This window comes from Zophobas morio, unplaced genomic scaffold, assembly GCF_036711695.1.
Source record: "Zophobas morio isolate AGI-343-1 ecotype UQ-CSIRO unplaced genomic scaffold, CSIRO_AGI_Zmor_V1 ptg000028l, whole genome shotgun sequence".
NCBI classification, from domain to species: Eukaryota; Metazoa; Arthropoda; class Insecta; order Coleoptera; family Tenebrionidae; genus Zophobas; species Zophobas morio.
The window spans coordinates 2,529,901-2,555,747 of NW_026972133.1; the positions used below are offsets into that span (position 1 = coordinate 2,529,901).

The 25,847-nt window shown below is 31.8% G+C and overlaps 1 protein-coding gene across 3 annotated transcripts in view; it reads left to right on the top strand.

Annotated features, from left to right (window-relative positions):
• The window catches only part of LOC135137102 (FERM, ARHGEF and pleckstrin domain-containing protein 1-like), a 116,129-nt gene continuing 90,282 nt past the window's right edge, over positions 1-25,847 (top strand). For all 3 annotated transcript variants that reach the window (XM_064066654.1, XM_064066656.1, XM_064066657.1), the window contains exon 1: positions 1-112. The gene's annotated coding sequence lies outside the window, so the exon portion shown is untranslated. The remainder of the gene's footprint in view (positions 113-25,847) is intronic.

Here is a 25,847-nt window from a genome sequence, read left to right on the forward strand (position 1 = left end):
TTCCATAAGCAAGTTAATACAGCCTGGGCAGGCGTGGTGATGGTAGTGTGTGTAAGTGCAATAAACACTCAGTGCATTTAACCGGAATACAAGACCTAACCGTACTATGAATGTAAGTACCCATCAGACCCATCTCCGGCTCGTACCCAGCCCTCCACAGCCAAAAACACGCCGAAAAACCGAGATCAATGACCATGGGTGGGTTTTACGGCACAGATTTTTCAACGTCTGCGACGCGCGCGACGCGGTCGTCTCTGTCTAGCGCGTTAGCGCGCCCGCCTCACCTGACGTGACGTACGTCGCGAAACTGTTGTTCTGTGGTGGGTTTGTCTCAGGACGTGTAATTATTGTGATGCAAGTCGTTTAAAATGCATTGTGGATGGGGTAATTGGAATTTGCGGTGCTGGGAGTGGGGGAGGAGCTGGCTAGGGCTTGATTATTTTTTGGGGTTATTTATGGGTTTTGTTTGGTTGGGTTGTGTAAACAATAAGGGATTGTTTAAACTTTGGATGGTTGGGGCGGTTTGTCTTCGTATTGCGTGAATTTAGGTTGTCGGAAAAAAATTGTTAGACGTAGTTGGCTTTGTCTTTGGAAGTGGTTGGATTTTTTAGGTGTTTTTTTAAAGAAATTAAAAAATTGTCCTTTGTTTTTGTTTATGTTCCAGTGCTTGCCTTCAAAGCGCTTTTACGTCTGTAATTTTGGTTTCCCTGGCAACGCTTTTTGTTAAATGAAAGGCGGCGTTGACTATTTTAAGCGACGAAAACGTTCTGAGCCAGAGTTAGCTTTGATTAACAATTGGCATCACTAGTTGTCAAATCAATTTACATATTCTTTCTGGATGAGGGATAACCATGTTTATTTTTTTATGCGAGATAAACTATTCAAAACGATTACGCGCGCCGTAGATTAGAGTTTAAAAATAGGTTGATCTTACCTAATTCACCAAACTTATGAACTTTTTTCTGGTGTAAATATTTACTCTTTTTGAAGGAATCTCGGTTCAATTACCGGATCGACGGGGAAAAAATTCAGTCGAAATAATAAAAATTCTGAAATGTCTACAACGACAATGTGATAAAAATGACAAATATTTCACATTGGAATGTTGGCTTAAATGAAAACGTGGAATTTAAAGGGGAAACGTCTACGTGATACAAAATTCCTGGCTGTGGGGTACAAAAAAGCGCCGAAAAAGCGACCTCAACAAGGTTTTACGGCACAAATTTTTCAGCGGGCGTGTTATCGGCGTAGTAAAAAAGTGTTGCGAAACGTTTTGAGGCAGAGTTGGCTGTTAATTGATTGATATTCAGCGATGAAATATTGTTGGCAGTCGGTGTGTGAGGTTGATGTTGGAGTTTATTTTTAATGTTTTTGGTTGCTTAAATTCTGAGTGAGGGGATTTACTAAATTATGTAGAGGGTTTAGGGGCGGCATTGACATTTTTTGTCTGTTTGCCGTTTGTCTGGATTTTTAATAGACGGATAATCTTCGAAACTATTGGACTGGTTGTTGTCAAATTTTGTATGTATACTAGGACTGTTATGTAGATGGCAAAACGCTAACCAAAATTTGGCTAACCTCCAAAATTTCTAACAGTAAATTTGTTTTTAATTTTATAAAATGAGATATTGCTGCACTTGTGGTGGGTGTATGAATCCGACATCCTAGACATCCAGATTTTTGGAACATCTCTTTAGTTTTTCAAGTTCTTGATTTCCAATTTTAGATTTTTCAAAGTTTTCATCTTATAATTTTCCGTTTTTTTAAAAAGTTGAAAAATTAAAAATGAAAAAATTACAAAATAAAAAAAAAAAAACTGAAAAAACGAAAAATTGCAAAATTGAAAAAGTGGAAAATTGAAAAATTGCAAATTTAAGAATTGAAGAAACGAAAAATCGAAACATTGAAAAACTAAAATTCGCAAAAATCATAGAATTATAGAATAGTCAACATTGTAAAGTCGAAAAACTGACATTGAAGGATTAAAAAATTAAGTGTCAAAAATCGAATAAATGAAAAAGTTTCAAAATTCAACAATAGGAAAATGGAAAAATTGTAAAATTGTACAAATGAAAATGTGAAAAATTTAAAAAATGATATTTGTCATTACATATTTAAAATGAAAACTAGGTAAATTGCAAACCAGAAATTGAAGAAGCGAAAAATTGAAAAACCGAAAATTGTAAAAACCAAATACATATAAAAAAATCTAAAAGTTGAGTAATCAAATAAACGAAAACCGAAAAATAGCAAATAGAAAAATTGAAAAAATAAAGAAAACAAAGAACCAAAACGAACATTGCTAATCGAAAATTTGAAGAAATGAAAAATTTTAAAATTAAAAATTGAAAACTCGAGAAATTTTAAATCGAAAAATTGCGAAATCGAAAAATTGGACAAACCAAAAACGAACCAAAAAATTATAAAATCGAAACATTAATCGAAAAAAAAAACGAAGAAAATAAAAAACGAAACGAAAAATTTCAAATCGGAAAATTGAAAAATCGAATAAATGAAAAAGTTTTAAAATTCAACAATAGAAAAGTGGAAAAATTGTAAAATTGTACAAATAAAAATGTGAAAAATTTTAAAAATTATAATTATCATTACATATTTAAAATGAAAATAAGGTAAATTGCAAATCAAAAATTGAAGAAGCGAAAAATTGAAAAATCGAAAATTCTAAAAACCAAAAATCAAAAAATCTAAAAGTTGAGTAATCAAAAAAAAAAATTAAAACCGAAAAATGGCAAATCGAAAAATTGAAAAAATAATGAAAACAAAGAACCAAAACGAAACTTTGCTAATCGAAAATTTGAAGAAATGAAAAATTTAGAAATTAAAAATTGAAAACTCGAGAAATTTTAAATCGAAAAATTGCAAATTCTAAAAATTGAAGAAACAAAAAATTATGAAATCGAAACATTAGTCGAGAAATAAATAAACAAAGAAAATAAAAAGCGAAACGAAAAATTTGAAATCGAAAAATTGAAAAATCGATTAAATAAAAGAGTTTTAAAATGCAACAACAGAAAAATGGAAAAATTGTAAAATTGTACAAATTAAAATGTGAAAAATCTTAAAAATTATATTTATCATTACATATTTAAAATGAAAACTAGGTAAATTGCAAATCAAAAATTGAAGAAGCCAAAAATTGAGAAATCGAAAATTGGAAAAACCAAAAATAAAAAAATCTAAAAGTTGAGTAACCAAAAAGATTAAAACCGAAAAATGGCAAATCGAAAAATTGAAAAAATAAAGAAAACAAAGAACCTAAACGAAACATTGCTAATCGAAAATTTGAAGAAATGAAAAATTCAAAAATTAAAAATTGAAAACTCGAGAAATTTTAAATCGAAAAATTGCGAAATCTAAAAATTGAAGAAACAAAAAACGAAACGAAAAATTATGAAATCGAAACATTAATCGAAATATAAAAAAACGAATAAAATAAAAAACGAGACGAAAAATTTCAAATCGGAGAATTGAAAAACTGAATAAATAAAAAAGTTTTAAAATTCGACAATAGAAAAATGGAAAAATTGTAAAATTGTACAAATAAAAATGTGAACAATTTTAGAAACTATAATTATTTACATATTTAAAATGAAAACTAGAAAAATTGGAAATCAAAAATTGAAGAAGCGAAAAATTGAAAAATCGCAAATTGAAAAAGCCAAAAATTTAAAAATCTGAAAGTTGCGTAATCAAGAAAATGAAAACCGAAAAATGGCAAATCGAAAAATTAAAAATTTGACTTTAAAAAAAAAAATCAACTTTGGAAAACCGAAAAATTGAAAAAACAGAAAATGAAGAACCAAAACGAAAAACATCAAATCGAAAAACTGAAAAATCGAATGAATGAAAATGTTTTAAAATCTAATAATTGCAAAGTAGAAAAATTCTAAAATTGTACAATTAAAAAAGTGAAAAATTTAAAAACCTATAATTATTATTACATATTTAAAATGAACAGTAGAAAAATTGGAAGTCAAAAAGTTAAAAAGCTAAAAATTGAAAAATCGAAAATTGGAAAAACTAAAAATAAAAAAATCTAAAAATTGAGTAATGAAAAAAATTAAAACCGAAAAATGGCAAATAGAAAAATTGAAAAAATAAAGACAATAAAGAACCAAAACGAAACATTGCTAATAGAAAATTTGAAGAAATGAAAAATTCAAAAATTAAAAATTGAAAACTCTAGAACTTTTAAATCGAAAAATTGCGAAATCTAAAAATTGAATAAATAAATAAATAAATAAATATGATTTATTTGCCCAACAGAAATAATTCCATTTACAGGACAAATCAATTAGGTACACCTCTTAATCTGTAACACATCACAATAAAGAAAAATATAAATTCTTTGAATACATCCCAAAGCTACACTTCACAAATGTATAATTACCCAATAAAATTATATTAACCTAATTTTAACTCAAATATTAAACGTTTCATCCTGCGTAAACTACAACAAAAAATATCAATTCTATCTCTACTCTCTAACATATTTAAATAAGAATTCATAACATACAAAGGCGCTTTCCTTCCAATATTAGTGCGCGGACATCTGTTGTAAAGAGTTACTGCATATCTAGAATTAATCCTGGGCACATAAAAATGTAATTTTTCCAATAGCTCACTACAGTCTATAACATTGTTTAACAATTTGTGTAAAAATAAGAGTGCACTACAAATACGCCTGCAATGTAGAGTACTAAAATTGAATTTAGCTAGTAGAGTGATGTGAGGATAATTCCTTTCCGGCCATCTTCTTTCCTCTTTGTAGTATAGATGTTTAAGAAACCTACGCTGCGTATTTTCGAGTATTAAAATTTGCCTGTTATAATAAGGAAACCAGCACACTGCACAATATTCCAGCTTAGATCTAACTAATGCGTTGTAAAGTGTAATCAGTGCCACAGTATTAAAGTCCTTGCAATTCCTAAGTATAAATCCAATGGTTTTACTCGCTGTAGAAGCGATAGTGTGCACATGTTCATTGAAATTAAGTTTAGAGTCATAGAGCACCCCAAGGTCATAAATCGTAGAAGATCTGTGAACAGCATTACCATCAATGTTATAATTGTGGAGCAAGATTTCATCACATAACCCATAACTAACAACTATGCATTTTTTCCTATTTAATGGCAAACAATTCGATTTACACCAGTCGATTAGGTGATTTACATCAACTTGTAACTTAACACAATCACCAGGATTAGCTATTTTACGAAACAACTTTATGTCATCAGCGAAAATTAAAATTTGAGAATGTTCTATGACCTCCACTACATCATTTATATATATCAAGAACAACAAAGGTCCAAGGATGGACCCTTGTGGAACACCTGAAGTGGCAATATAAGAATTCGATTTAAAACCATTGTAGACTACAAAATTTTTCCGAGAAAATAAATAAGAGCCAATAAAGCTAACCAATGAGGCAGAGAAGCCGATATGTGATAATTTATGAAGTAACAATGCATGATTAACTTTATCGAAAGCTTTCGACAAATCATTATATACTACATCGAGTTGGCCCCTGTTATCTAGAGCATCAGCTATTGATTGAGTCATGCAAGTAAGATTTGTTAATGTAGATCGATTTGAAGTAAATCCGTGTTGGTAAACAGAGATCTGCCTCTTTATGTTAAAATAGACTTGGTTATATATAACTCTTTCCAAAACTTTAGAAAAGTTTGACACAATCGAAATAGGACGATAGTTACCAACATTTGAGTGATCACCCGATTTAAAAATAGGTATAACTTTAGTAATTTTCCATAAATCAGGGAAGCAAGAATTATTTATGCATAAATTGAAAATATGACACAATGGCTTAACCAGTGGTCTAGCACAATCCCTAATAAAAAAACTGGGAACCTGATCTTCGCCGAAGAAATAAAAAACGAAACAAAAAATTATGAAATCGAACCATTAATCGAAAAATAAAAAACAAACAACATAAAAATCGAAACGAAAACTTTCAAATCGAAAAATTGAAAAATCTAATAAATGAAAAAGTTTTAAAATTCAACAATAGAAAAATGGAAAAATTAATTGTAAAATTGTACAAATAAAAATGTGAAAAATTAAAAAGATTACACGTATCATTACATATGAATTGAAAAATCGAAAATTGTAAAAACCAAAAATAAAAATATCTAAAAGTTGAGAAATCAAAAAAAATAAAAACCGAAAAATTGCAAATCGAAAAATTGAAAAAATAAAGAAAATAAAGAACTAAAACGAAAAATTGCTAATCGAAAATGTAAGAACTGAAAAATAAGAAATTACAAATTGAAAATTCGAGAAATTTTAAATCGAAAAATTGCGAAATCTAAAAATTGAAGAAACAAAAAATGAAACAAAAACTTAATGAAATAGAAACATTAACCGAAAAAATAAAAAAAAACAAAGAAAATAAAAAACCGGAACGAAAAATTTCAAATCAAAAAATTGAAAAATTAAAAATTGAAGAAACAAAAAATGAAATAAGAAATTATGAAATCGAAACATTAAAAATTCGAATAATTAAAAAAATATATGAAATTGAAACGAAAAATTTCAGATCGAAAAATTGAAAAATTAAAAATTGAAAGCTCCAAAAATTCAAATCGAAAAATTGAAAATGGAAAAAGTAAAAAATCGGAAAAAATTGAAAAACTGAAAAAACGAAAAATTGCAAAATTGTACAATTAAAAAAGTGAAAAATTCTACAAATTATAATTATTATTACATATTTAAAATGAAAACTAAAAAAATTGCAAATCAAAAATTGAAGAAACGAATAATTGAAAATTCTTAAATTGAAAAAAAAAACAAAAATTAAAAAATCGAAAAATTGAAACATTTCGCATGAAAAAAAAACGAACATTGAAAAAACGAAAAATTGCAGATCAAAAATTTGAAGAAATGAAAAATAAAGAAATTAAAAATTTAAACCTAGAGAAATTTTAAATCGAAAAATGGTGAAATCTAAAAGTTCAAGAACCAAAAAATTATAAAATCGAATAAAAAAAATAATAAAGAAAATAAAAACTGAAACCAAAAATTTCAGATCAAAAAATTGATATCTCGAGAAACTCAAATTGAAAAATTGAAAAACTTATAAATTTAAACTTGGAAACGCAACAATTGCAAATGGAAAACTGAAGAAACAAAAAAAAATTATAAAATTGGTCAACTGAAAAATTCAATTCTATGAAAACGTTTTGATTCATAATAGACTTTCACCGATTTAATTAATTAATTATCCACCAACAAGAGGTTGTTCTAAGGTAAGACCAAATTTCGCAAAAATATTTCTTGACAAAATTCTAATTATTCTTTTAATTGTTAATTGTTCCTATAGATTATGCAATAAAAAAAATAAATTATGTAACGGTTGTTAATGTGTCTGATAAATTGTTCAAATTACGTCAACAAAAAGTTTTACAGACTGGTCGTTCAAGGACGGTTTATCGTTGGAAATGTGTTTTCACTAACACCCGTTTTGTTCGAAAGTGTGCAATATTATTACAAAGACTGGACGCTTCACTGTATAAATTTATCAGTCATAGCCAGCTTTGAGCCAAAATGTTCTCAGTTCTGGGTATTGGTAACTTGACCAAAGAATTTGAACTATTTTAACAATTTTTAAATAAAACAAATTAAACTTCAGTTTTAGTACTTGATTTTTTCGGGACTCATTTATTATTGAATCACCACTTTGGGGTGTTTCTTCAACATCTTTATCGATACCATTATCGGTTACACATCGTGTTAATTAACTTTTAATGAGTTAGCTGAACAAATTGTAACATTGGGGATAAATTGATTATATGGAATCCGATAATGACCGATAATACACTAACGTTACCTTAATTAACAGAAGGATCAAATTATGCAGCAGTCGCTATTAAATAAATATTCACGATTTAAAAATTGTTTAAATTAACTGTTAACCTTTCATAAACTTCGTCTAATGTCCTATAATTCCTAAATTAGTGTTAGTGTCCTACCAAAAAAGCTCCAAGTGCGTTATCGCCGCCAGCTCGTAAAATTTGATGTTCTAACCCGAAAAACGAAACAACCAGATAACAATATTTCGCAATGATAAACCTTTTAAGAGTTCTTAGCACGACCTCCCGTTAAAATATCGTACGTTGTACCTTTTGTCTGACTTCATATATAATTACGATATACATCAACATCGTTAGTGCGCCACAATGCGAATTCAGAGCGTGTCTTTGTAACCGAATTTCCATGAAAACACATCAAGTTAATTTTTTCTTGGCGTATAAAGCCCGAATTTCCGCTCCATTTAAACCGTCATTTAGATTGACTGATCCCTCCCAAGCCCTAATTAATGGTGCGAGACTTGCGCCTCTGGTAGATGGGCGAAATTGCAGCGAAATTAGGTGTGAAGCTCGGCCACCCCCAATCCAATTGCAAAAACTGTCTCATTCCTTCCCCGTTTTTCACGCCGTCGTTTGCAACAAACGCGCCTTATTTACAAAACAAATTAAATTTTTACGAGTGACCATGAAAGCCGTTTATCAGCGTTAACGTTCGTGTGTGGAGCGGTCGTACCTTCAAAGACACGGCTTTAATCTTCGTAAAATGATTAATGGAATTAAATTAGCGGAAAATAGAAGAAGTTAATGGTTGTGCGGTGTCGGGACGAGTCGGGGTGATCGATAGAGGGCTGAAAAAACGTGCTCGAACAATACGGGGATTAGGCGGAGGAAAGGTGGGAATGCGGATTCGTGAGTCTTGGATTTGAACTTGTTTTGAAGTATGTGGATAATTTTTTCAGAGGGTCGGTTTGTGAGTGAGAGGGAAGTTGTTTTGAGGGAGATTGCGTCTGGCATGAAAATTCCATGAGTTGTTACATAAATGCATTATAAGATAAGATGATGCCGGAGAGTTTCAATAATTCATGGAATAATCATTTGTCTTTAATGAATGTATAATTTTATTAGTTGGGTGAGTGGAAGAAGGGCAATTCGGGTTATTGCTTTGTTCTTTACAAACAAATAATTTGGTGATTCTGGAAAAATCGTAGCAATTTTCGAAAAATATTTCTTGAAGTCGAAATCAAATTTTCAAAGGTGCTTGAACAGAAGTCAGAAATTTTATACTGTAAAATATTCTTAGTTGGCTGGGGATTCTTAGTGTTTTTTTTTTTTTTTGAGATTATGAAGGAATCTCAAAGGCCACTAGTGTCATTTTTAAAAAGATTATTAAAATATCTTGGGAGCCGTGAGCATCTTCTTTAAAAAGATTGTGAAGTAATCTTGAAAGCCACAAGTGTCTGTTTTAAATGATTACGACAGAATCTCGAGGGCCTTGAATGTCTATTTAAAAAGAGTGTTAAAGAATCTCAGGGAGCCCTAGTGTTTATTCTAAAACGATCTTGAAAAAATTCTTGGGGGGTCCGAGTGCCTATTTAAAAAGATTATGAAAGAATCTCTGGGATTTTTAGTGTTTTTTTTTTTTTTAAGATTATGAAGGAATCTCAAAAGCCACTAGTGTCATTTTTAAAAAGATTATTAAAATATCTTGGGAGCCGTGAGCATCTTCTTTAAAAAGATTGTGAAGTAATCTTGAAATTCACAAGTGTCTGTTTTAAATGATTCCGACAGAATCTCGAGGGCCATGAGTGTCTATTTAAAAAGAGTGTTAAAGAATCTCAGGGACCCCTAGTGTTTATTCTAAAAAGATCTTGAAAAAATTCTTGGGGGGTCCGAGTGCCTATTTAAAAAGATTATGAAAGAATCTCTGGGATTTTTAGTGTTTTTTTTTTAACGATTATGAAGGTATCTCAAAGGCCACTAGTGTCATGTTTAAAAAGATTATTAAAATATCGTGGAAGCCGTGAGCATCTTCTTTAAAAAGATTGTGAAGTAATCTTGAAAGCCACAAGTGTCTGTTTTAAATGATTACGACACAATCTCGAGGGCCATGAGTGTCTATTTAAAAAGAGTGTTAAAGAATCTCAGGGACCCCTAGTGTTTATTTTAAAAAGATCTTGAGAAAATTCTTGGGGGGTCCGAGTGCCTATTTAAAAAGATTATGAAAGAATCTCTGGGATTTTGTGTTTTTTTAAAAGATTATGAAGGAATCTCAAAGGACACTTGTGTCATTTTTAAAAACATTATTAAAATATCTCGGGAGCCGTGAGCATCTTATTTAAAAAGATTGTGAAGTAATCTTGAAAGCCACAAGTGTCTGTTTTAAATGATTACGACACAATCTCGAGGACCACGAGTCTATTTTACATGATTCTAACACAATTTCGGAAGCCACGAGTGTCTTTTTAAAAAGATTGTTAAAGAATCTCAGGGACCCCTAGTGTTTATTCTTAAAAGATCCTGAAAAAAATCTTGCAGGGCTCGAGTGCCTATTCAAAAAGAGTATGAAAGAATTTCGAAGGCCGCCAGTGTCATTTTTAAAAAGATTATTAAAATATCTCGGGAACCCTGCGTATCTTCATTAAAAAGATTGTGAAGTAATCTTGAAAGCCACAAGTGTCTGTTTTAAATGATTACGACACAATCTCGAGGGCCACGAGTGTCTATTTTAAATGATCCTGACACAATTTCGGAAGCCACGAGTGTCTTTTTAAAAAGATTGTTAAAGAATCTCAGGGACCCCTAGTGTTTATTCTTAAAAGATCTTGAAAAAAATTTTGGAGGGCTCGAGTGCCTATTTAAAAAGATTATGAAAGAATCTCGAAGGCCACCAGTGTCATTTTTAAAAATATTATTAAAATATCTCGGGAACCCTGAGTACCTTCATTAAAAAGATTGTGAAGTAATCTTGAAAGCCACAAATGTCTGTTTTAAGTGATTACGACTCAATCTCGAGGGCCACGAGTGTCTATTTTAGATGATTCTAACACAATTTCGGAAGGCCACGAGTGTCTTTTTAAAAAGATTGTTAAAGAATCTCAGGGACCCCTAGTGTTTATTCTTAAAAAATCTTGAAAAAAATCTTGGGGGCTCGAGTGCCTATTTAAAAAGATTATGAAAGAATCTCGAAGGCCACCAGTGCCATTTTTAAAAAGATTATTAAAATATCTCGGGAACCGTGAGTATTTTATTTAAAAATAGTGTGAAGTAATCTTGAAAGCCACAAGTGTCTGTTTTAAATGATTACGACACAATCTCGAGGGCCACGAGTGTCTATTTTAAATGATTCTGACACAATTTCGGAAGCCACGAGTGTCTTTTTAAAAAGATTGTTAAATAATCTCAGGGACCCCTAGTGCTAATTCTTAAAAGATCTTGAAAAAAATCTTGGAGGGCTCGAGTGCCTATTTAAAAAGATTATGAAAGAATCTCGAAGGCCACCAGTGCCATTTTTAAAAAGATTATTAACATATTTTGGGGACCGTGAGTATTTTCATTAAAAAGATTGTGAAGTAATCTTGAAAGCCACAAGTGTCTGTTTTAAATGATTATGACACAATCTCGAGGACCACGAGTGTCTTTTTAAAAAGAATGTTAAAGAATCTCAGGGACCCCTAGTGCTAATTCTTAAAAGATCTTGAAAAAAATCTTGGAGAGCTCGAGTGCCTATTTAAAAAGATTATGAAAGATACTCGAAGGCCACCAGTGTCATTTTTAAAAAGATTATTAAAATATCTCGGGAACCCTGAGTATCTTCATTAAAAAGATTGTGAAGTAATCTTGAAAGCCACAAATGTCTGTTTTAAATGATTACGACACAATCTCGAGGGCCACGAGTGTCTATTTTAAATGATTCTGACACAATTTCGGAAGCCACGAGTGTCTTTTTAAAAAGATTGTTAAAGAATCTCAGGTACCCCTAGTGCTAATTCTTAAAAGATCTTGAACAAAATCTTGGAGAGCTCGAGTGCCTATTTAAAAAGATTATGAAAGATACTCGAAGGCCACCAGTGTCATTTTTAAAAATATTATTAAAATATCTCGGGAACCGTGAGTATCTTCATTAAAAAGATTGTGAAGTAATCTTGAAAGCCACAAATGTCTGTTTTAAGTGATTACGACACAATCTCGAGGGCCACGAGTCTATTTTAGATGATTCTAACACAATTTCGGAAGCCACGAGCGTCTTTTTAAAAAGATTGTTAAAGAATCTCACTGACCCCTAGTGTTTATTCTTAAAAGATCTTGAAAAAAATCTTGGGGGCTCGAGTGCCTATTTAAAAAGATTATGAAATAATTTCGAAGGCCACCAGTGTCATTTTTAAAAAGATTATTAAAATATCTCGGGAACCGTGAGTATCTTCATTAAAAAGATTGTGAAGTAATCTTGAAAGCCACAAGTGTCTGTTTTAAATGATTACGACACAATCTCGAGGGCCACGAGTGTCTATTTTAGATGATTCTAACACAATTTCGGAAGCCACGAGTGTCTTTTTAAAAAGATTGTTGAAGAATCTCACGGACCCCTAGTGTTTATTCTTAAAAGATCTTGAAAAAAATCTTGGAGGGCTCGAGTGCCTATTTAAAAAGATTATGAAAGAATCTCGAAGGCCACCAGTGCCATTTTTAAAAATATTATTAAAATATTTTGGGGACCGTGAGTATTTTCATTAAAAAGATTGTGAAGTAATCTTGAAAGCCACAAGTGTCTGTTTTAAATGATTATGACACAATCTCGAGGACCACGAGTGTCTATTTTAGATGATTCTAACACAATTTCGGAAGCCACGAGTGTCTTTTTAAAAAGATTGTTAAAGAATCTCAGGGACCTCTCGTGTTTATTCTAAAAAGATCTTGAAAAAAATCTTGGGGGCTCGAGTGCCTATTTAAAAAGATTATGAAAGAATCTCGAAGGCCACCAGTGTCATTTTTAAAAAGATTATTAAAATATCTCGGGAACCCTGAGTATCTTCATTAAAAAGATTGTGAAGTAATCTTGAAAGCCACAAGTGTCTGTTTTAAATGATTACGACACAATCTCGAGGACCACGAGTCTATTTTAGATGATTCTAACCCAATTTCGGAAGCCACGAGTGTCTTTTTAAAAAGATTGTTAAAGAATCTCAGGGACCCCTAGTGTTTATTCTTAAAAGATCTTGAAAAAAATCTTGGAGGGCTCGAGTGCCTATTTAAAAAGATTATGAAAGAATCTCGAAGGCTACCAGTGTCATTTTTAAAAAGATTATTAAAATATCCTGGGAACCGTGAGTATTTTCTTTAAAAAGATTGTGAAGTAATTTTGAAAGCCACAAGTGTCTGTTTTAAATGATTACGACACAATCTCGAGGGCCACGAGTGTCTATTTTAGATGATTCTAACACAATTTCGGAAGCCACGAGTGTCTTTTTAAAAAGATTGTTAAATAATCTCAGGGACCCCTAGTGCTAATTCTTAAAAGATCTTGAAAAAAATCTTGGAGGGCTCGAGTGCCTATTTAAAAAGATTATGAAAGAATCTCGAAGGCCACCAGTGTCATTTTTAAAACGATTATTAAAATATCTTGGAAACCGTGAGTATTTTCTTTAAAAAGATTGTGAAGTAATCTTGAAAGCCACCAGTGTCTGTTTTAAATGATTACGACACAATCTCGAGGGCCACGAGTGTCTATTTTAGATGATTCTAACACAATTTCGGAAGCCACCAGTCTTTTTAAAAAGATTGTTAAAGAATCTCAGGGATTCCTAGTGTTTACTCTTAAAAGATCTTGAAAAAAATCTTGGAGAGCTCGAGTGCCTATTTAAAAAGATTATGAAAGAATCTCGAAGGCCACCAGTGCCATTTTTGAAAAGATTATTAAAATATCTTGGAAACCGTGAGTATTTTCTTTAAAAAGATTGTGAAGTAATCTTGAAAGCCACAAGTGTCTGTTTTAAATGATTACGACACAATCTCGAGGACCACGAGTGTCTATTTTAGATGATTCTAACACAATTTCGGAAGCCACGAGTGTCTTTTTAAAAAGATTGTTAAAGAATCTCAGGGACCCCTAGTGTTTATTCTTAAAAGATCTTGAAAAAAATCTTGGAGGGCTCGAGTGACTATTTAAAAAGATTATGAAAGAATCTCGAACGCCACCAGTGTCATTTTTAAAAAGATTATTAAAATATCTCGGGAACCGTGAGTATCTTCATTAAAAAGATTGTGAAGTAATCTTGAAAGCCACAAGTGTCTGTTTTAAATGATTACGACACAATCTCGAGGACCACGAGTGTCGTTTTAAAAAGATTGTTGAAGAATCTCGGGGACACCTGGTGTCTTTTTCAAAATGATCATGAAAGAATCTTAGGTTCTCCGACTGCTTGTTTGAAAAGATTATGAAAGAATCTCGGGGATCCTTGGTATCTTCTTTGAAAAGATGGTATATTAATCTTGAAAGCCACAAGTCTCTGTTTTAAATGATTACGACACAATCTCAAGGGCCACGAGTCTATTTTAGATGATTCTAACACAATTTCGGAAGCCACGAGTGTCTTTTTAAAAAGATTGTTAAAGAATCTCAGGGACCCCTAGTGTTTATTCTTAAAAGATCTTGAAAAAAATCTTGGAGGGCTCGAGTGACTATTTAAAAAGATTATGAAAGAATCTCGAACGCCACCAGTGTCATTTTTAAAAAGATTATTAAAATATCTCGGGAACCGTGAGTATCTTCATTAAAAAGATTGTGAAGAAATCTTGAAAGCCACAAGTGTCTGTTTTAAATGATTACGACACAATCTCGAGGACCACGAGTGTCGTTTTAAAAAGATTGTTGAAGAATCTCGGGGACACCTGGTGTCTTTTTCAAAATGATCATGAAAGAATCTTAGGTTCTCCGACTGCTTGTTTGAAAAGATTATGAAAGAATCTCGCGGATCCTTGGTATCTTCTTTGAAAAGATGGAATATTAATCTTGAAAGCCACAAGTCTCTGTTTTAAATGATTACGACACAATCTCAAGGGCCACGAGTCTATTTTAGATGATTCTAATACAATTTCGGAAGCCACGAGTGTCTTTTTAAAAAGATTGATAAAGAATCTCAGGGACCCCTAGTGTTTATTCTTAAAAGATCTTGAAAAAAATCTTGGAGGGCTCGAGTGACTATTTAAAAAGATTATGAAAGAATCTCGAACGCCACCAGTGTCATTTTTAAAAAGATTATTAAAATATCTCGGGAACCGTGAGTATCTTCATTAAAAAGATTGTGAAGTAATCTTGAAAGCCACAAGTGTCTGTTTTAAATGATTACGACACAATCTCGAGGACCACGAGTGTCGTTTTAAAAAGATTGTTGAAGAATCTCGGGGACACCTGGTGTCTTTTTCAAAATGATCATGAAAGAATCTTAGGTTCTCCGACTCCTTGTTTGAAAAGATTATGAAAGAATCTCGCGGATCCTTGGTATCTTCTTTGAAAAGATGGTATATTAATCTTGAAAGCCACAAGTCTCTGTTTTAAATGATTACGACACAATCTCAAGGGCCACGAGTCTATTTTAGATGATTCTAACACAATTTCGGAAGCCACGAGTGTCTTTTTAAAAAGATTGATAAAGAATCTCAGGGACCCCTAGTGTTTATTCTTAAAAGATCTTGAAAAAAATCTTGGAGGGCTCGAGTGACTATTTAAAAAGATTATGAAAGAATCTCGAACGCCACCAGTGTCATTTTTAAAAAGATTATTAAAATATCTCGGGAACCGTGAGTATCTTCATTAAAAAGATTGTGAAGTAATCTTGAAAGCCACAAGTGTCTGTTTTAAATGATTACGACACAATCTCGAGGACCACGAGTGTCGTTTTAAAAAGATTGTTGAAGAATCTCGGGGACACCTGGTGTCTTTTTCAAAATGATCATGAAAGAATCTTAGGTTCTCCGACTGCTTGTTTGAAAAGATTATGAAAGAATCTCGCGGATCCTTGGTATCTTCTTTGAAAAGATGGTATATTAATCTTGAAAGCCACAAGTCTCTGTTTTAAATGATTACGACACAATCTCAAGGGTCACGAGTCTATTTTAGATGATTCTAACACAATTTCGGAAGCCACGGGTGTCTTTTTAAAAAGATTGTTAAAGAATCTCAGGGACTCCTAGTGTTTATTTTAAAAATATCTTGAAAAAAATCTTGGGGGGCTCGAGTGCCTATTTAAAAATATTATGAAAGAATCTCGGAGATTCTTAGTGTTTTTTTGAAAAGATTATAGAGGAATCTCGAAGGCCACTAGTGTCATTTTTAAAAAGATTATTAAAATATTTTGGGAACCCTGAGTATTTTCTTTAAAAAGATAGTGAAGTAATCTTGAAAGTCACAAGTGTCTGGTTTAAATGATTACGACACATTCTCGAGGACCTCGAGTGTCGTTTTAAAAAGATTGTTGAAGAATCTCGGGGACACCTGGTGTCTTTTTCAAAATGTTCATGAAAGAATCTTAGGTTCTCCGACTCCTTGTTTGAAAAGATTATGAACGAATCTCGCGGATCCTTAGTGTCTTTTTTGAAAAGAATATGAAAGAATCTCGGAGGCTTCAAGTATCTTCTATAAAAAGATTGTGAAGTAATCTCGGAAGCCACAAGTGTCAATTTTAAATGATTATAATACAATTTTCAGAGGTCACCAATATCTTTCAAAAAAGATTATTAAAGAATCTCAGACCCCTGTTGTCTTTTTTAAAATCTCTTGAAAAAATCTTGGGAACCCCATACGGAACGAAGATTTTCGAGTTCGAGATATTCGTTTCAGAGCAGAATTTTTAAAATATCTCAAAAATTCGAATCAAAAATGGATCGGTGATTCTGAAAAAAAAAATCGTAGGAATTTTCTGATAAATACAGTCAAAAAACACGTGTGGAAGCCGTAATTAACAAAAGAATTTTTTTCGAACTATTTGGCTTCAAAATGAAACTAAAATATCTCAAAAATTGAAAAAAGTCTTGAGGATCCTGGCATTTTGTTTTTGCAATAATTTCAAAGAATATTGGATATTCCTGTCAAAATGTAATGAAACCGGGGGCCCTGACCTGTCCCGAAAACATAAACAGTCCTTAATGAAATTTATTTTTAAAGCCATATTTTTAAAATCCCCGTCCCTCTTCCATCCGAGTAGTTTTCCCCTCGCCCAGCTTTCACCATCACTGTTTGTCTTTTCCAGCAAATCCGCCCGTGTGTGGGCTAATTACCACGGTCCACTACTTTTTTTCCGGTTATAAAATACCAAATGGTCTATGAGGTGCGAAGTGACACCGTCTCAGCCTTTAGTTTTACAACTTGTCTCACTCTCCGTTTAACTTAATGAATTATTTATACAATAATCCTGCCATTCTCCGAAATTTATGTGACTGTATAATTTAGATTTACATGAAACAAATTGCCGGTTAATCCGACCGAAAGTGATACTCTTCGAAAAATGGAAACAATTACCCCACTTCTGGCACGGTCGGCTGGAAAAATCACCTCGGCTCCACGGTTTTGATCGGGTATTTTTGTGAGTAAGGCGCTTTGTTTTCTTTGTGCATGTGGTGAATTGCCGGAAACGGTCCAGATTTAGACCGGCTCGCGTTGTAAATTTTCGGCTACACGAGCGTGCCGTGCATTTAGCTGAAAAACAAATAAACGAGCTAAATTAATAAAGTGGAGCGACTTTATTAACTCGAATCGAAGCGTTTTAAGCTTTTTTCAGGAACGGCAGATGTTTGAGGCAATTGTGAGCCGTGATGTCATGGGTTTTAGTGCAATTAGTGACTGGTATTGGTTTTGCAATGAGACTGCAGAAAGGAGTGCCAAAGGCTCCTTTAAAGTGGAGATTTTTTTTTTTTGTTTATCGTGAAGTAGCGAATTTCCGCGATTAATCAGAACACAAAAGCGACTGAAGTTCTGAAAGTGATATTTGATATTCTAAAAGTTGATGAACTGATTTGAGTGTTTGGAAGTTGTGGTTGTCGAGAGTCATAATAATGGCCAACAACAGTTTTTTCTTGAAGAGAATGGAGCAATAAACCAAAATTATATAGTTGATTTTTCTTGTGAGAAAATATGACTTCTTGTTATAAAAACGTTACAAAATAGAGTGGGTCATAAAAAATTAAACTTTATAAAAAACACCAAAAGTTCAACTTTGTCGCAAAGACTACAGTTCAATTTAGAGCTGCTTAAAATAGCGAAACATCTGCGTGTGACGTCATAGCGACTTCCGACCGATTTGGACATTGAGCTCGATAAAAAAATCGCCGTTCTTATCATTTATCTAGGCTAGATTTGTTTTGTTTTTATTATAAATTTAATGTATATATTTATTTATATTTGGTTGGTTGTCTTATTATTGGAATTATGTTCTGTTTGACAATAAATACATTATTATTATTATTCTTATTATTATTAACACTTGACTAAAAGAATTGTAATCACATGTGCAAGATTTTCTAGGAGTACGAATGAAAAGAAACGTTGGTTACAATATTTTTGTTTTATTTGTTAATAAAAAAATTCTTTGATAAATTTGAAAATTTTCTTTTGCGGAATTTTACTTTTTCGTGATTAATTACTACCCTTGATATTGTTCAGTCTCATCCTAGTAAGTTGTAGCCCCGCCCACCCACCCTCTGTTTTCTCACAGCGTATTTCATTTGCCAAAATTAGTCTTATCTTAGCGAGTACTAGGCCCGCCCACCCGCCCTCTATTTTCTTAGAGGCAATGTCATTTGCTAAAACCAGTCTTATCTTAGCAAGTACTAATAAAAAAATGTTTTTTTTTAAATATCCCAAAAATTGGCATTTTGCATTTCGGCGATTTGGTTAAATGGTAAGAATTTTTAAAGAAATAAACTCGAAAAACAGTTCTGGAGGTCCAAATCATCCACAGAATCTGTTTTAATAACTTCGACAGTGCTATAAAAAATGTCAAAAATTTGGATTTTTCGACTTGCAAATTTTTCAATTACATATTTCAATTCTGGATTTTCAATGTTTTCGATTTTTGAAATTTTCAATTTTTTAATTTTAGATTTTTTGATTTTCCGATTTTCCAATTTCTTGATGTTTCGATTCCTCGATTTTTCAAGTTTGGGATTCCTAAATTTTTTGATATTTTATTTTTTCAAATTTTAGATTTTTCGATTTTTCAGTTTTTCGATCTTCTACATTTTTCGATTTCTCTATCTATTCTTCCGATGTTCCAGTTTCTCGGTGTTTCAGTTCTTGCGATTTTTCGACGTTTCGATTTGCCGGTTTTTGGATTTTTTTGGTTTTAAAATTTTTCGTTTTTATTATTTTTTGATGTTTTGATTTCTTGATATTCCGGTTATTCGATATTTCGACTTTTCGATTTCTCAACCTTTTTTGACGTTTCAATTTCTCGTTGTTTCCGTTTTTGAATTTTTCGACCTTTCGTTTTCTCGATTTTTCGGCTATTCAATTTCTCGATTTTTCAGTTTTTCGATATCTTTTTTTTTCAATTTTAAATTTTTCAATTTTTAACTTTTCGAATTTGCGATTTTTTGACTTTTCGACTTCTCTATCTATTCTTTTGATGTTTCAGTTTTTAGATTTTTCCACCTTTAGATTTTCCGACTTTTCGATTTCTTGATTTTCAAATTTTTAGATTTTTCATTCTATATTCAATTTTCGGATTTTTCAATTTTACGATTTTTTGGCTTTTCGATTTTTAAATTTTAGATTTTTCAATTTTCCGATTTTTGATGTTTCCTCAATTTTTCGAAACATTAATTTCTCAAATTTTCGATTCCTCAATTTTTCGATTTTTAGATTTCTCATTTTTTCAATTATTCAACATTTCAATTTTGACAACTTTTTGATTTCTGAATTCAGTTCTTGATGTCTTAATTTTTTGATGTTTCGATCTTTCTATTTTTCAACATTTCGCATTGCAATTTTTCGATTTTTAAAATTTTTGAATTTCGATTTTTGATTTTTCCACCTTTGAGTTTGTCGATTTTTCATTTTTTCGATTTTTAAAATTTTTTGATTTGCCAATTTGTGGATTTATCGATATTCCGAAATTCCGATTGTTCGGTTGTTTGATTTGTCACATGTTGAAAATTTCAACACACCTTTAAAGGCCAAGTTCCCTAAAAATCCAAAAAAATTAGGAGACAAATCTCGACCAACTGAATTGAAAAACATAACATGGATCAAGATTTTAGAGAAAATCGGTTTTGAAATGGATTTTTTTAAAAATATTTCAAAAATTGCAATGAAGTCGAAAAACACTTCTGGAAGTCGAAATCGTCTAAAGAATCTGTTTTAATAACGTTCAAAGGTGCTTGGGAAAATATCAAAAATTTCACGCAATTTTGAAAATTTTGAGCTTTGGCAAGTTCCCTAAAATTCCATAAAAAAAAATGTGAAGTAGATCTTGACGAGTTAAATGGAAAAACGTAATGTGTTGATTTTCACGAACCAAGATTTTCGAGATAATCGGTTTTGAAATCAGGTTTTTTAAATATTTTATATTATTTTATTTTAAAAATAGCGTTTTTTTGGCAATTTAGAAAAGTGGTAAGAATTTTCGAAGAAATGAACTCGAAATACACTTCTGAAGGTCGAAATCATCAGAAGAATCTGTTTTGATAACGTTCGAAGGTGCTTGGAAAAATATCAAAAATTTCACGCAATTTTGAAAATTTTGAGCTTTGGCCAGTTGCCCTAAAAATCCATAAAAAGTTTGTGAAGTAGATCTCGACGAGTTAAATCAAAAAATGTAATGTGTTGATATTCCCAGGCCAAGATTTTCGAGATCATCGGTTTTGAAATCGGTATTTTTAAAGATTTCAAAAATAGCAATTTTTTATTTTGACGATTTAGAAAAGTGTTAAGAGTTTTCTGAGAAATGAACTCGAAAAACACTTCTGGAGGTCGAAATCATCAGAAGAATCTGTTTTGATATCCTTCGAAGGTGTTTGAAAAGATGTCAAAAATTTCACGATATAGTGGAAATTTTGAGCTTTCGGCTGAGTGTCCAAAAAATCCATAAAAAATTGGGAGATAAATATCGACGAACTGAATCGAAAAACATAACGTGGACCAAGATTTTGGAGTAAATAGATTTTGAAATCGATTTTTTAAAATATCCCAAAAATTGCCATGTTTCCATTTGGTGATTTGGAAAATGGTAAGAATTTTCGAAGAAATGAACTCGAAAAATACTTTTGGAGGTAGAAATCATGAAAAGAATCTGTTTTGATAACGTTCGAAGGTGCTTGGGAAAAATGTCAAAAATTTCACGCAATTTTGAAAATTTTGATTTTTGGCCAGTTGCGCTAAAAATTCATAAAAAATTTGTGAAGTAGATCTCGACGAGTTAAATCAAAAAACGTAATGTGTTGATATTCGCAGGCCAAGATTTTCGATATCATCGGTTTTGAAATCGGTATTTTTAAAGATTTCAAAAATAGCAATTTTTCATTTTGGCGATTTAGAAAAGTGCTAAGAATTTTCTAAGAAATGAACTCGAAAAACACTTCTGGAGGTCGAAATCATCAGGAGAATCTGTTTTGATATCCTTCGAAGGTGTTTGAAAAGATGTCAAAAATTTCACGAAATAGTGGAAATTTTGAGCTTTCGGCTAAGTGTCCAAAAAATCCACAAAAAATTGAGAGGTAAATCTCGATCAACTGAATCGAAAAACATAACGTGGACCCAGATTTTGGAGAAAATCAGTTTTGAAATGGATTTTTTATTATATCTTAAAAGTTGTCATGTTTCATTTTGGTGACTTGGAAAAATGGTAGGAATTTCCAAAGAAATGAACTCGAAAAACACTTTTGGAGGTCGAAATCATCAAAAGAATCTGTTTTGATAACGTTCGAAGGTGCTTGAGAATTCGTCAAAAATTTCACGGGATATCGAAATTTTTGAGCTTTCGGCGAAGTTTCTTACAAATTCACAAAAAATTGGGAGATAAATATCGACGAACTGAATCGAAAAACATAACGTGGACCAAGATTTTGGAGAAAGTGGATTTTGAAATCGATTTTTTAAAATATCCCAAAAATTGCCATGTTTCCATTAGGTGATTTGGAAAATGGTAAGAATTTTCGAAGAAATGAACTCGAAAAACACTTCTGGAGGTAGAAATCATCAAAAGAATCTGTTTTGATAACGTTCGGAGGTGCTTGGGAAAAATGTCAAAAATTTCACGCAATTTTGAAAATTTTGATTTTTGGCCAGTTGCGCAAAAAATCCATAAAAAATTTGTGAAGTAGATCTCGACGAGTTAAATCAAAAAACTTAATGTGTTGATATTCACATACCGAGATTTTCGAGATCATCGGTTTTGAAATCGGTATTTTTAAAGATTTCAAAAATAGCAATTTTTCATTTTGGCGATTTAGAAAAGTGTTAAGAATTTTCGAAGAAATGAACTCGAAAAACACTTTTGGAGGTCGAAATCATCAGAAGAATCTGTTTTGATATCCTTCGAAGGTGTTTGAAAAGATGTCAAAAATGTCACGATATAGCGGAAATTTTGAGCTTTCGGCCAAGTGTGAAAAAAATCCACAAAAAATTTAGAGGTAAATCTCGATCAACTGAATCGAAAAACATAACGTGGACCCAGATTTTGGAGAAAATCAGTTTTGAAATGGATTTTTTGTTATATCTTAAAAGTTGTCATGTTTCATTTTGGTGACTTGGAAAAATGGTAGGAATTTCCAAATAAATGAACTCGAAAAACACTTTTGGAGGTCGAAATCATTAAAAGAATCTGTTTTGATAACGTTCGAAGGTGCTTGGGAATTCGTCAAAAATTTCACGGGATATCGAAATTTTTGAACTTTCGGCGAAGTTTCCTACAAATTCACAAAAAATTGGGAGATAAAAATCGACGAACTGAATCGAAAAACATAACGTGGACCAAGATTTTGGAGAAAATAGATTTTGTAATCGATTTTTTTAAATATACCAAATATTGCCATGCTTCCATTTGGTGATTTCAAAAATGGTAAGAATTTTCGAAGAAATGAACTCGAAAAATACTTCTGGAGGTAGAAATCATCAAAAGAATATGTTTTGATAACGTTTGGAGGTGCTTGGGAAAAATGTCAAAAATTTCACGCAATTTTGAAAATTTTGATTTTTGGCCAGTTGCGCTAAAAATCCATAAAAAATTTGTGAAGTAGATCTCGACGAGTTAAATCAAAAAACGTAATGTGTTGATATTCGCAGGCCAAGATTTTCGAGATCATCGGTTTTGAAATCGGTATTTTTAAAGATTTCAAAAATAGCAATTTTTCATTTTGGCGATTTAGAAAAGTGCTAAGAATTTTCGAAGAAATGAACTCGAAAAACACTTCTGGAGGTCGAAATCATCAGAAGAATCTGTTTTGATAACCTTCGAAGGTGTTTGAAAAGATGTCAAAAATTTCACGATGTAGTGGAAATTTTGAGCTTTCGGCTAAGTGTCCAAAAAATCCACAAAAAAATTGAGAGGTAAATCTCGATCAATTGAATCGAGAAACATAACGTGGACCCAGATTTTGGAGAAAATCAGTTTTGAAATGGATTTTTTATTATATCTTAAAAGTTGTCATGTTTCATTTTGGTGACTTGGAAAAATGGTAGGAATTTCTAAAGAAATGAACTCGAAAAACACTTGTGGAGGTCGAAATCATCAAAAGAATCTGTTTTGATAACGTTCGAAGGTGCTTGGGAATTGGTCAAAAATTTCACGGGATATCGAAATTTTTGAGCTTTCGGCGAAGTTTCCTACAAATTCACAAAAAATTGGAAGATAAATATCGACGAACTGAATCGAAAAACATAACGTGGACCACGATTTTGGAGAAAATAGATTTTGAAATCGATTTTTTAAAATATACCAAAAATTGCCATGTTTCCATTTGGTGATTTGGAAAATGGTAAGAATTTTCGAAGAAATGAACTCGAAAAACACTTCTGGAGGTAGAAATCATGAAAAGAATCTGTTTTGATAACGTTCGAAGGTGCTTGGGTAAAATGTCAAAAATTTCACGCAATTTTGAAAATTTTGATTTTTGGCCAGTTGCGCTAAAAATCCATAAAAAATTTGTGAAGTAGATCTCGACGAGTTAAATCAAAAAACGTAATGTGTTGATATTCACAAGCCAAGATTTTCGAGATTATCGGTTTTGAAATCGGTGTTTTTAAAGATTTTAAAAATAGCAATTTTTCATTTTGGCGATTTAGAAAAGTGCTAAGAATTTTCTAAGAAATGAACTCGAAAAACACTTCTGGAGGTCGGAATCATCAGAAGAATCTGTGTTGATATCCTTCGAAGGTGTTTGAAAAGATGTCAAAAATTTCACGATATAGTGGAAATTTTGAGCTTTCGGCTAAGTGTCCAAAAAATCCACAAAAAATTGAGAGGTAAATCTCGATCAACTGAATCGAAAAACATAACGTGGACCAAGATTTTGGAGAAAATAGATTTTGAAATCGATTTTTTAAAATATCCCAAAAATTGCCATGTTTCCATTTGGTGAATTGGAAAATGGTAAGAATTTTCGAAGAAATGAACTCGAAAAACACTTCTGTAGGTAGAAATCATCAAAAGAATCTGTTTTGATAACGTTCGAAGGTGCTTGGGTAAAATGTCAAAAATTTCACGCAATTTTGAAAATTTTGATTTTTGGCCAGTTGCGCTAAAAACCCATAAAAAATTTGTGAAGTAGATCTCGACGAGTTAAATCAAAAAACGTAATGTGTTGATATTCGCAGGCCAAGATTTTCGAGATCATCGGTTTTGAAATCGGTATTTTTAAAGATTTCAAAAATAGCAATTTTTCATTTTGGCGATTTAGAAAAGTGCTAAGAATTTTCTAAGAAATGAACTCGAAAAACACTTGTGGAGGTGGAAATCATCTGAAGAATCTGTTTTGATATCCTTGGAAGGTGTTTGAAAAGATGTCAAAAATTTCACGATATTGTGGAAATTTTGAGCTCTCGGCCAAGTGTCCAAAAAATCCACAAAAAGTTGACAGGTAAATCTCGATCAACTGAATCGAAAAACATAACGTGAACCCAGATTTTGGAGAAAATCAGTTTTGAAATGGATTGTTTATTATATCTTAAAAGTTGTCATGTTTCATTTTGGTGACTTGGAAAAATGGTAGGAATTTCCAAAGAAATGAACTCGAAAAACACTTGTGGAGGTCGAAATCATCAAAAGAATCTGTTTTGATAACGTTCGAAGGTGCTTGGGAATTCGTCAAAAATTTCACGGGATATCGAAATTTTTGAGCTTTCGGCGAAGTTTTCTACAAATTCACAAAAAACTGGGAGATAAATATCGACGAACTGAATCGAAAAACATAACGTGGACCAAGATTTTGGAGAAAATAGATTTTGTAATCGATTTTTTAAAATATACCAAATATTGCCATGCTTCCATTTGGTGATTTCAAAAATGGTAAGAATTTTCGAAGAAATGAACTCGAAAAATACTTCTGGACGTAGAAATCATCAAAAGAATCTGTTTTGATAACGTTCGGAGGTGCTTAGGAAAAATGTCAAAAATTTCAGGCAATTTTGAAAATTTTGATTTTTGGCCAGTTGCGCTAAAAATCCATAAAAAATTTGTGAAGTAGATCTCGACGAGTTAAATCAAAAAACTTAATGTGTTGATATTCACAGGCCAAGATTTTCGAGATCATCGGTTTTGAAATCGGTATTTTTAAAGATTTCAAAAATAGCAATTTTTCATTTTGGCGATTTAGAAAAGTGCTAAGAATTTTCTAAGAAATGAACTCAAAAAACACTTCTGGAGGTCGAAATCCTCAGAAGAATCCGTTTTGATATCCTTCGAAGGTGTTTGAAAAGATGTCAAAAATTTCACGAGAAAGTGGAAATTTTGAGCTTTCGACTAAGTGTCCAAAAAATCCACAAAAAATTGAGACGTAAATCTCGATCAACTGAAT